Here is a 10,703-nt window from a genome sequence, read left to right on the forward strand (position 1 = left end):
CTTAGCTTCCATGCTTTCTGAGATGTGTCCTCTTCCTGCAGGTAAGCTTGAAGTTTGTTGCTTATTGAAAGCCTCCCATTAGATCATTTAGAATGTTTCAGGCTTTTCAGAGTGTGGATCACATCTTAATACAGAGATGGGCTCATGGGCCATCTCCCTTCCCAATTATAAGGGCTACCTTCCCTCCCATTCACTATCCCAGTAGAAATGACAGCAGTTCCCTATATTCTCCTAAAGATAGGTTTTTGTGTATTTTTAGATATCCTTAATAAAGTAGCATGTGATTAACCAGCTGTCCTGGGACCACCATCTGCTGTGATCCAGAGTCCACAGGTTGAGAACCTTGGATCGAAGGAGTGGTACCCTCCACTCAGGGAACACATTAGTAGTCCCACTTTCAGCAGGCCCTACCTTTTAGAGTGGCCTTCTGGTGCCTTTTTTGTAGTTGCCTCCACTGCCAATGCCATACCCACAGATTCTTTAAAATCTAGTTGTGTATCCACCAAAGTCCATCAATGAATCCAGCCATCAGCAGTCCTGCCTGCAAATCAGTGGTGTGCTGTGACATTTGTTGCATGCCTTAGGTGGTCCAAAATGGCATCCACCATGTGGTGTGGTCTAGCATGAAAGGTACTTGTTAGGTCACACACTATTGCAGAGGACACCATTTGTAAAGTGTCCTCCATGCTGTATGTGTGGGTCACACTGTGCACAAAATGGAATCCTGAACAGGGAACAGAGGAGAGGCTAGATGCTATTCACTGGCTTCCAGCTGAACAATGCACAGTAGCTTGGGCATGCCTTGCCTACTGGATGGCACACCACTGCTGCAAATCCATCTTGCCAGTCCCTTCAAAATCACGGAAGTTGGTAGGCATTGGCGTGAGCAACAAAAGCTGCTCCTGATTTATCTGCTGATGCAAAACACTGTTGAATTTGAAATACTGGAAAATTACATAAGGCTTAGGTATCCAATGATCCTGCAGTGCAGAATTTAAATGGTTCACTCTGGAAAAATGGAAGACACTAGATCTTTTATGGGTTTGGCATGTATATAAAGCAGATGTCTTTTTACCTTCGTTAGTAATAATAAATAAAATATATACTCTCAAAGCAAACAAATACTAACTCCACTCCTCTTTAACCAGAATTTGTTCCCTTCCCCACATACATCCATCCTACAGCAGTTAGCAGTGCCACTGATATCTAGCTACAACACTATCCACATGACATCAAAAAGCTGAATCTGGCAGGAAACAGAGACAGGACAGGTCCGGGTCGAGGAAGCACATTGTAAAGTGGGGCTGCACAGGGGCAATTGAGGCTGTGGAGAGGGTGGCAGAGCAGAGAAGACTGTAGCTCTGCAGGGGTATATGAGGGAAAGGAGCACACACTGGAGACACTGGGGCTCTGCAGGGGGGGTAAGAAAAGTGGTTGTTATGGTCTGAATTCACCAGCTTGAGATGGTTCTGGTTTGTAATTTTAAGAGGGACCCCTAGATATTGACTTCAGCCCCGGTTGCTGCAGACAACACCTGGTAGAAGTGTTACATAATTCAAGACTGTTTCAAACGCATTCACAAAGGGACCGAATTAAGGTTATACAGGCATTTCCTAACTTTTGAGTGCCTGGCTTTGCGACCTTAATAGTGTTTTTTGTGTAGCTAATCTTATATACACACATGTCCACGAGAGATTTCTCTTGCTAAAGCTTCCCATATAGTACAGTGCGACCTTGGAATGAAATATTAAAATTTGCCTCACTCAGGACTCACTCAGGTCCAGCTCATTATTGAACAATTCGTACTTCGTTGCTTGCGGTCTGGCTGAGGACTAGCATTTACAAGCCTTGGGTTGGAGCTGGCTGTGAAGACATCAGAGTTATACATGAGCCCCAGAACAAAAGCATGGAAGTTTATTCTACGATACAGCTGATGAAAATGGGAGAAGCTATCTTAATACACTGTGGCCAAGCCTGTGAGAACCCAGCACACTAGGGTAGCGTATAAGTCACATACTGTAGCCTAGGGTAGTTGCTGCTTCTCTTATCAAGGTGATTGAAGGACCAACCTTTAAAACAAATATGTTGAGCATAGTGGATTCTGTCTTATGTTTCCTTAGCAATTACATAGGCTGACAAGGGCGCTACATTAACTACGTTTCCTTCTAGGAACTTCTCTATAAATAGGAGAATGGCTGAAAGGTGGTGATGATTGACTGTGAATATCACAGTAGGAAAAATCACCCATCAGTCTGTATGTGCACAATGCACAGTACTTCATTTCACGTCCATATGCTTGAGACAAGCAGCAAAGCTCTACTGTTCACCCTGTTGCTGCAAAAGAAACACCTTACACCATTGTCTATAACCAAGACCCCGTGCGCTACAGGAGAGTGACCACAGAATCCACATATTTACCACTTAGAATAGACTCATAGAAGATTAGGATTGGAAAAGACCTCAGGAAGTCATCTAGTCCAACCCCCTGCTCAAAGCAGGACCAACCCCAACTAAATCATCCCAGCATTTAAGCTTTAATTTTGATAAAAGCTAGGTTCTAGGCCTCCTTGTTGTGGAGATAATCCTGAAAAAAAAGAAGAGTTTAAACCCATGGAATGTTTGCCTGAGTCAGCAGACAGCCTGAAACAATAGCTCCAAGATGTGTGTCACCTGGCCCATTCCTGTCAATGGGGGTTAACTCTGAAACATAACTATGGAAATCTGAATATCACCACCACTAATTATTTCACTACAGATCAGAGTAGCAGGAACGTCCAGGTAATGTGCTTTCTCACAATCCCAAACCGCCTACTTCCACTTCACCATTCCGCCATAAACCTCTACCATCCTGAACTCAAATGCCAAAACAGCTTCTAGGATTCAGTTAGTGGAAAACTTTTCCCTTCTGTTTTTTCTTGCCCTTCTAGTGGGAAGCGTTTTGGATAGCAGCGGGATGTGTTGCATAATTCCCCCCCACCCAGCCTCCTGCCCAACCATTTATTTAAATAAATTAGGCAGTGAGCCATACTCTCACAGCAATAAGCCACTCAAGGATGTGCAGTAGTCAGCTATCAGTGTCCAGCTTGAGGGGTCTGAGGCACAGCGTGAAGTGCATCAATACCCTGCCTATGCCCATTTTGCTGCTGTTCAACGCTGTACAACAACTTCTGCTTCCAGGACTGTCGAGCCAGTACATTTCACGCACTGTTTATTTATACTGCGGATTTCTAAAAGTGACCTACTGTTTATGATCTAGGGAAGCAAAACTTGGCAAAACAAGGAAAATGATTGTAACCAGCTGTTGCAAGCACTCTAGTGTCTCTCTCCCCAATGGACATACGATAACTGAAAATAGCAACAATAAAAAAACAAAAACAAAAACACACCCAACCAGGGAACTTCAACTGATTTTTAGAAATCCTGGAACAACCGTTTTCAGTTGTGGGTTAAGCCGATTTTGAAAGAAGCTTTTGTTAATGTTTAAGCCAGACTTGCAGCTGGAATGCAAAGTCAATAATTATCCCATTACCATTAGACCACCCCACCCACAAACGAAAGGGGGGGGGACAATGGGTGAAAATTCCAAGTGAAGAGCCCCTCACCCGCTACTCCCCCCTCACACCCACAATCCTATTTCTGCTCATGTTTGCAAATCTGTAAACAACAACCTTCATGAACATCAGTAATGTTCAGAATAGCCATTCCCTGGCTGGGAGTTTTTGGCAACATTTCCCCCTTTCCCTTCCTGTGATCCTTAACAGGAGCCAAAGCTGTTCTGTTAACACTTGCCAGTTGCTGTTGAATGCTGAAGCATGGATGGCCTGTGAACGCCCCCTTTGGGGATGCTAGCCAGCCAGCCCTGCCCCTTATGTCCGAGGCCCCTACCCCTACTCCCACTGGAGCCCCAAGCAGCTCTTCCACCCCCACTGTGGCCGGAGGAACCCCAGTTGAACCGCCTCGAGCACCAGACAGCCTGTCCCAGCTGCACTGACCCCTAGGCCAGCCCAGGCTGCCTGCTGGCCCGAGCCCCAAGCTGAGCCCCTGCCGACTTTGAGGGAAGAGAGGGTGAGGGGGAGCAAGAGCAGGGCCTTGGAGCAGTGCGTGAGTCGGGCCATGGCCTAGGTTAGGGGCGGCTTAGCCTTCCGGGGCCTGTTATACCTACTGCCCACACACTCAAGTAGCATGCCTGCTTCCCTGTATTTTATGCCACACACACAGCTCCATTGAGATATTAATAATAGATTTAACTTCAGAGTCTTGGAGATGGAAAAGAACTTTGCTCTCTCTCCATCTGTTCTCTTTTTCACTCTCTGATCTTCTCCTCACTGTTTTTCCTTCACTCATGCTCATCTCCTACATAAAACACACACAAAATGCAGTCTCTTGGCCCAAGTGGCACCCACACCTCCTCCCCAGAGAGACTGCAGAGTGGCTAATGCTCCCAGGATTTCATCCCAGAATTCTATAGTCAGGGTCTGATTGGGGAGAGTTGTGAACCTAGACCATGAGCCATAGGCCTCTGAGTTCTAATCCTATCTCCCTCTGTGCCCTTTGCAAAGTCAGTTCACTCCTCTGCCTCAGTTGTGCAACGGAGATGACACTTGCCTTATTCGTTTTAGTTTGATTAATTAGTTCACTTTTGTAAAGATCCCAGAAGATAATAAATGCTAAATGGTTTTATCAGTCATTTTTCTCAGAGTACAGATTGTAGCTGGTGCTTTCTCAGCCAACCTGTGAGTTTGCTTCAGATATGACTAAAAGAGCAAGTTTTCCAATTAACAGAAATCTAATCATGTTAAGGGAAGCGAGTAAAAGAATATGAATATTCCACTTAAACAGAGCCAACGTGTCACCTTTTTGGGAAGGGGATTAACATTACTGAAGGATGAGCTCTTAATGTACTTCAGCCTAAGGTATTATAGGCAAAGACTAACTAGGAGTGGGATAAGAAGAGGAAGAGGAAAATTAAAGAACATTATTAAAGACTTGGAATTCATTTTATTCATTCGCTATTCCTCTATTTTCCTCACTTTTCCCAATACAAGAATTCAGTCCTTTGCTCATCTCTGTAAGCAACTCTGTAGCTTTGGATTGATAATTTCCTGTCTCATTCTTAAAGACTCCTGGGAGTTTTATCCAGTGCTCATCTCACTGCAAGATAGGTGCTGGGGCTGGATACTCATGTTGTACATCTAGGGTATGTCGACACTGCAGTTAGACACTCATGACTGGCCTGTGCCAGCTGATTTGAGCTCGTGGGGCTAATTGTGGTGTAGACATTCGGGCTTGACCAAACTCTGGGACCGTCCCACCTCACAGGGTCCTAGAATCTAGCATCCAGCCTGAGTGTCCACTCTGCAATTAAAAAGCCTTTTAACCTGAGCCCTGCAAGCATGAATCAGACGGTGTGGGCCTGTCACAGGTGCCTAACAGCAGTGTAGACATAAACTATTGCCTGTAATTGCCTTTAAGGGTAAGGGAGCGTGAAGTGTGAGGAAGACATTCAGGCAGGCAGATTGCTTCCAGATGCAGACATCCTCATCCCATTTAATATAAAGCAGATTGAAGGTGATACTGATATTGCAATCCCATGCAATATCTTTGGAGACCATATTATATTAAGTTTATGTAACAGCATCACTGTGGGCTAGGGATTGTATTCAGTGCTAGGATCAGGGTTACCACAGCTTCTCCAGGAACCAGAAACAGTAGAAGGTGATTAAGGCAAATCACTCAGGCTGTAACATGTCCAGAGATGTACAACCTCTGGGGGATGCTCCTTGGTACTGGTTCAAGATGGATTGTCCAGAGACCTGACAAATAAGGATTTTTGGATAAAAAGTTGAGTCAGCACTGACTCAGAGCTTCTTTCTGATCCAGCAAAGGGACAGGTCCTCCCATCCAACAGCCCCAGTCCTTAAGGAAGGATTGGAAAGGGGTGCGTGTGTCAAAGGTGCAGTTAAGTTCTGGTAAATGTTCCACAAATGAATGGAGTTTCCCATAATTAATTAAATTGTATTTGGCCATGATAGCTTGGTAGTTCACAACTCTAAACTGCAATATTGCCAACGAATACGTCTTCCTCCCAAAGAGATCTAGCCTCTTCCAATCATGATCATTTGGGGTAAGGACAGCACTGACTGGGGTATTGGTGATACACAGGCTGGGGCAGGTTCTGGGCCCTGGGATGTGCTCAGTATCGGGGCCCTGATACCGAGTAACGGGGGTTGTAGTTCTTCCCCAACCAACAGGTCTCTGGGGCACGGGAACCCCTGTGGTACTGTTGGCTCACACAGTATGGTGGAGGAGTGTCTGTGGTAAGTTATCGGTACCAATGGTTGTGAATGTGCAGAATGCTCCATAGACAGGAGCTTTGCTGTACTTAGTACCGATGGTTTACTCGGCGCTGCTCCCATAGTCGAGTATGTTGTTTGTTTTTCTCCTTAGGAAGCCTTATTGCAGCCTCAGAACCTGAGCCCCTGGCATTTAGGAGGTGCAGCTGAGCTCATAGTGGAGGCTCCTAGATGTTTCTGGGCACTGCGCGTCAGAGCCATCAGTACTGTCAGCACCGAGGTGGCCAATCATGCTGGGGAACCCCTCTTGCTAGCCAGCAATGCTGGTTGAGGGCTTGGAGCTCATTTTTCTCAAGCGTTTACAGGGGGAATCTGCTGTTTTTTCCCCCGTGACTCCACTCCATTGGAAGTTGAAGGCTCTGGGGATGATCTAAGGATGGCACTGCAGTCCTCTGGTTGCTGAAGTGCCTTCTCCGTAAGGAGTTTTAACTTCTGAGCTCTCACAAAAAATGGGACTGCTTTAGTTGGTGGCAGAGGGAGGACTTTAGAGGGACATGGGACTCTCCCAGGTACCAGACACAGCAAAAGTGTCTTTCCATTACTGGAATCAACTCCTTGCAGGAGAGGCACTTCTTGAAGCTGGGAGAGCTGGTCATGCCCCTGGGTACAGACGAGATGTGTAAGGGGGGCATGCCATCGCCTCCCCAGCCATGCTCTCTCAGGCAGCTGCTGCGCTACACAGAGCAGCAACCTGGACTGGCCAGCTTGAGCTGTGAAAGAGGCAAGTCCATCCTCCTCTCCACCCTGCACCCGGCTGCCAGTAAGAGTGGCCGAACATGTCGCAAGTGGGGTGAGGGATGCAATAGGAGAAGAACAGAGTCCCCTCCTCCCCCGATAATGTGGCGTAGGGAGAGCTTGGTGGACCCAGTCTGGGGAGGTGTTGCTGGGCAGTCACATGGGATGGTCACATGTCATCCTCTTTAGATTGCACCCCCTCTCCCCACTATAGAGATGCAGGAGTCATTATGCCTGGGATGACTATCACCCTCTAGCAGTGAGGAATGCAGAAGAAAGATGTTTTCTTCCTCTTTTTTCTTTCCATAATGAAATGAGAAAAGTTCTTTTTCTTCTTTTTTAAACCCCAAATGGATAAATGGAAACACTAACGAAGAAGAACAAAAGAACTACTACTTATACTAACGATGCAAAGAATTAAGAGACAAGTGCTTGCTTCGTTTGAGGCCAAAGATGGTCCAGAAAGAACTGAGGGGGGTTCTCCCAGGGAGAGCTAGATAGCCTTGAGGCAGAGTGCATGTGTGAGCTGAAGGGACACTGCTACCTAAAATCTCTGATTAGAGGTGCAGAGTGGAGTAGAGTGGAGTAGAGTGGAGCAGTGCAGCACCCATAAAGACACTGCTTGAAGAAGAACATTTGATTATTATTCTATTGTAGGATATTTTAGTGCACTAAGAATGCTGCTAGCCCCATAGCCATGATAAAACTATTATGCCCCTTCATCTCCATTTCACTAATGAAATCTCTGAATTCATATGCAGGGCTGGGTTAGGAAGTGCGGGGCCCAATTCAAACAGATTTGGCGGGGCCCCGGCAGGGATGACTTTAAAAAAAAATTGTAAAAAAACACGTGGGGCTTGTACTCACCAGGCGGTGCTCCGACTCTTCGGTGGCGGGTCCTTCAGTGCTGCTGAAGACCTGGAGCGAGTGAAGGACCCATCGCCGAAGTGCCGCTGAAGACCTGGAGCGCCGTCAGGTGAGTAAAAATGAAAAAGGCGCCTCTAGCCAGGGAAGGGATTCTCACTGGGCGCAGGGCCCAATTCAGGGGACTTGGTGGAATAGGTCTAAAGCTGGCCCTGTTCATATGTCTTGACTGGTTTGGTTGATAAGCTGCTTGACATTGGCCAGGTTAGGAGCATCCATGTTAGCTCTAATACACTTTGCAGTGGTATAGTGCATCAGGAATTTCTGACTTATTGCATCAACTAGCTGTGAACCAAAGCATGGAAACTATAGTTTTGCCAAGACTAATAGTTTCCAATTCCTGCTCTGTCCAACAGCCCTTTAAGAGGATGCACCTAGTTATGCTCATATAATTACTCTAAGAGTTATTAATAGTGCACATGCTTGGTTGGCTAATAACTGATAGAGAAGTAATAGAAAGAGTTTGTCAACTAGAGCTTCACTGAATTTTTGAGGCTAATAAGTATAACTTGTGAAGACGATAAAAAAAAAAATCTCAGTCTGACACTTTATATACAAGTAAAGGCAATCTACCGGTTTTGTTCTGGTGACAGTCTATATTCATTATCATAGTTCCTATGAAATATACAAGAGGCTTAACTGAGTTTATGCAGATTTATGAAACTGCAACAGTGCTTTATGCAGTAGCCTACTCATTAATACTTATAAGAGAGAATGGTAACCATCAAAATTACAGGGCTTTTGAGTGGTGGGAGAGGGGGAGTCTCTGTCAATACACAGAAGAAATGGAATCTTTTCCAGTAGCATCAATTTTCACTGACTTAATGAGCTCGAGGGTGGAAAAAAATCAATTCTCCCCCATTTAAAGGGCATACAGAATGATTGCTCCAACCTCAGATCAATTTCTTCTAATGCACAAGAGATGCAGCTCTGTTTATGTAACAATAGCACCTCTTTACTGCTTTTCATCTCCCTTAGCACTGCAGAGTGAATGCAAGTAGCAGTGAGGTGTTGTGGCATTTAATTCAATGCCTGTGTAGTTCTTGGAGCTCTTCAGATGCAAGGCACTCTAACCATTGTTTATTATTCATCTCTGATGCAACTATGGATTTCAAGGGAATTACATCAGGTAATCTGCTCTGTTGCTTGTGAAGGTGTCACCATAACCAGCATTAGCAGCAGATTTTCTTCACTATCTAACTATTTATTGTCAGTGGTAATAACATTTACAATTATTTTTTTTCAGAATACAAACAAGACAATAGGTTTCAATAGCACATCACTTGCATTTCAGCTAATCTCTGTCTTTCTGCTTAGCAATTACCAGTGCTTAACAAAACAGATAGGTCTCTTAAGGGAAAATGTTGCCTCTTCCACCAAAAGAAATCTCTATTTAAAAAAAAAAAAAATCCGGGCTGTTCCTCCATATTAAAGGGAGCAGGGCTTCACCCTATCACAGGGCTCTGTGCATTTAGTGCTGTGTCACAGTTGCGTTACCGCTGCAGTAACAAGCCTTGTTCAAAACAGCTTCCATTTAAACTGCACAGCGGACAAAAGGCCTCGATCCTCACCTCCCCCATCCCTGACAACTGTTGGAACAGCACCTTGCCTGTGGTTTGCTTTGATTATATGCATGCATATAAAGCACCTCTCAGCTACTGTACACATAGTGCCCACACAAGACCAGCTATCTCCTCTGCAATGTGCCAGTGGTGCATGGAGGGGGGGAAGCAACTAGGAAGGAAAGTGCAAAACAAGAATAAACCTAAACCATCACATGGGGAACACAGAAGGCTGGGAATTTTGCCATTTCGGGCACACTTAGTGATGTCTTTAACACTGCATTTAAACCCCATGGTGATAGTCTATATAAGTTGCCTAATAGGGAAGACTAGAAAAATCTGTTTATTAAAATCTCTTTTGACACGCACAGGCTTTCATGTAACAGAATATATTACATCAGAAATTAAATTCCTCTCCCTACACAGAGAGCGCTTGATTCTTGGGTTTCCTTAGTCTGGAGAAGACTAAGGGGGGCCATGATAACAGTTTTCAAGTCCATAGCGTTGTTACAAGGAGGAGGGTGAAACATTGTTCTTGTTAACCTCTGAGGCTAGGACAGGAAGAAATGGGCTTAACTGCAGCAAGGGAAATTTAGATTAGACATTTGGGAAAATTTCCTGTCACGGTAGTTAAGCACTGGATCAAAATTGTCTAGGGAGGTTGTGGAATCTCTGTCACTGGAGGTTTCTAAGAGCAGGTTAGACAAACACCTGTCAGGGATGGTCTAGATAATACTTAATCCTGCCATGAGTGCAGGGGACTGGACTAAATGACTTCTTGAGATCCCTTCCAGTCCTACACTTCTATGGATTCTGCAAGTGGAAAGTCACAAACTGCTCAGCTGGGTGGAATGCTGGCATTCCATGCTCAAAAGCTTCATTCGGGTAGTTAGGCATGTCTAACTGTATTACGACAATGACGTTTTTAAGTTACAACAATGCCTCATGATTAGCCATAGCAACAGTCTGAGTGGTTGTGGGTTGTTTTATTTTTAAATGCAACATATAGACATACAATAGACTTTAGTAAAAATATTTTGATGAGTCTGTCTGATCAAATGCTACAAATATCTATACAGGCCTGCCCCTACAGCTCAGGTGAGCAGTTCTGCATCTCCAAGATGAAGTC

This window comes from Gopherus evgoodei, chromosome 2 (genome assembly GCF_007399415.2).
Source record: "Gopherus evgoodei ecotype Sinaloan lineage chromosome 2, rGopEvg1_v1.p, whole genome shotgun sequence".
Taxonomy (NCBI): Eukaryota; Metazoa; Chordata; order Testudines; family Testudinidae; genus Gopherus; species Gopherus evgoodei.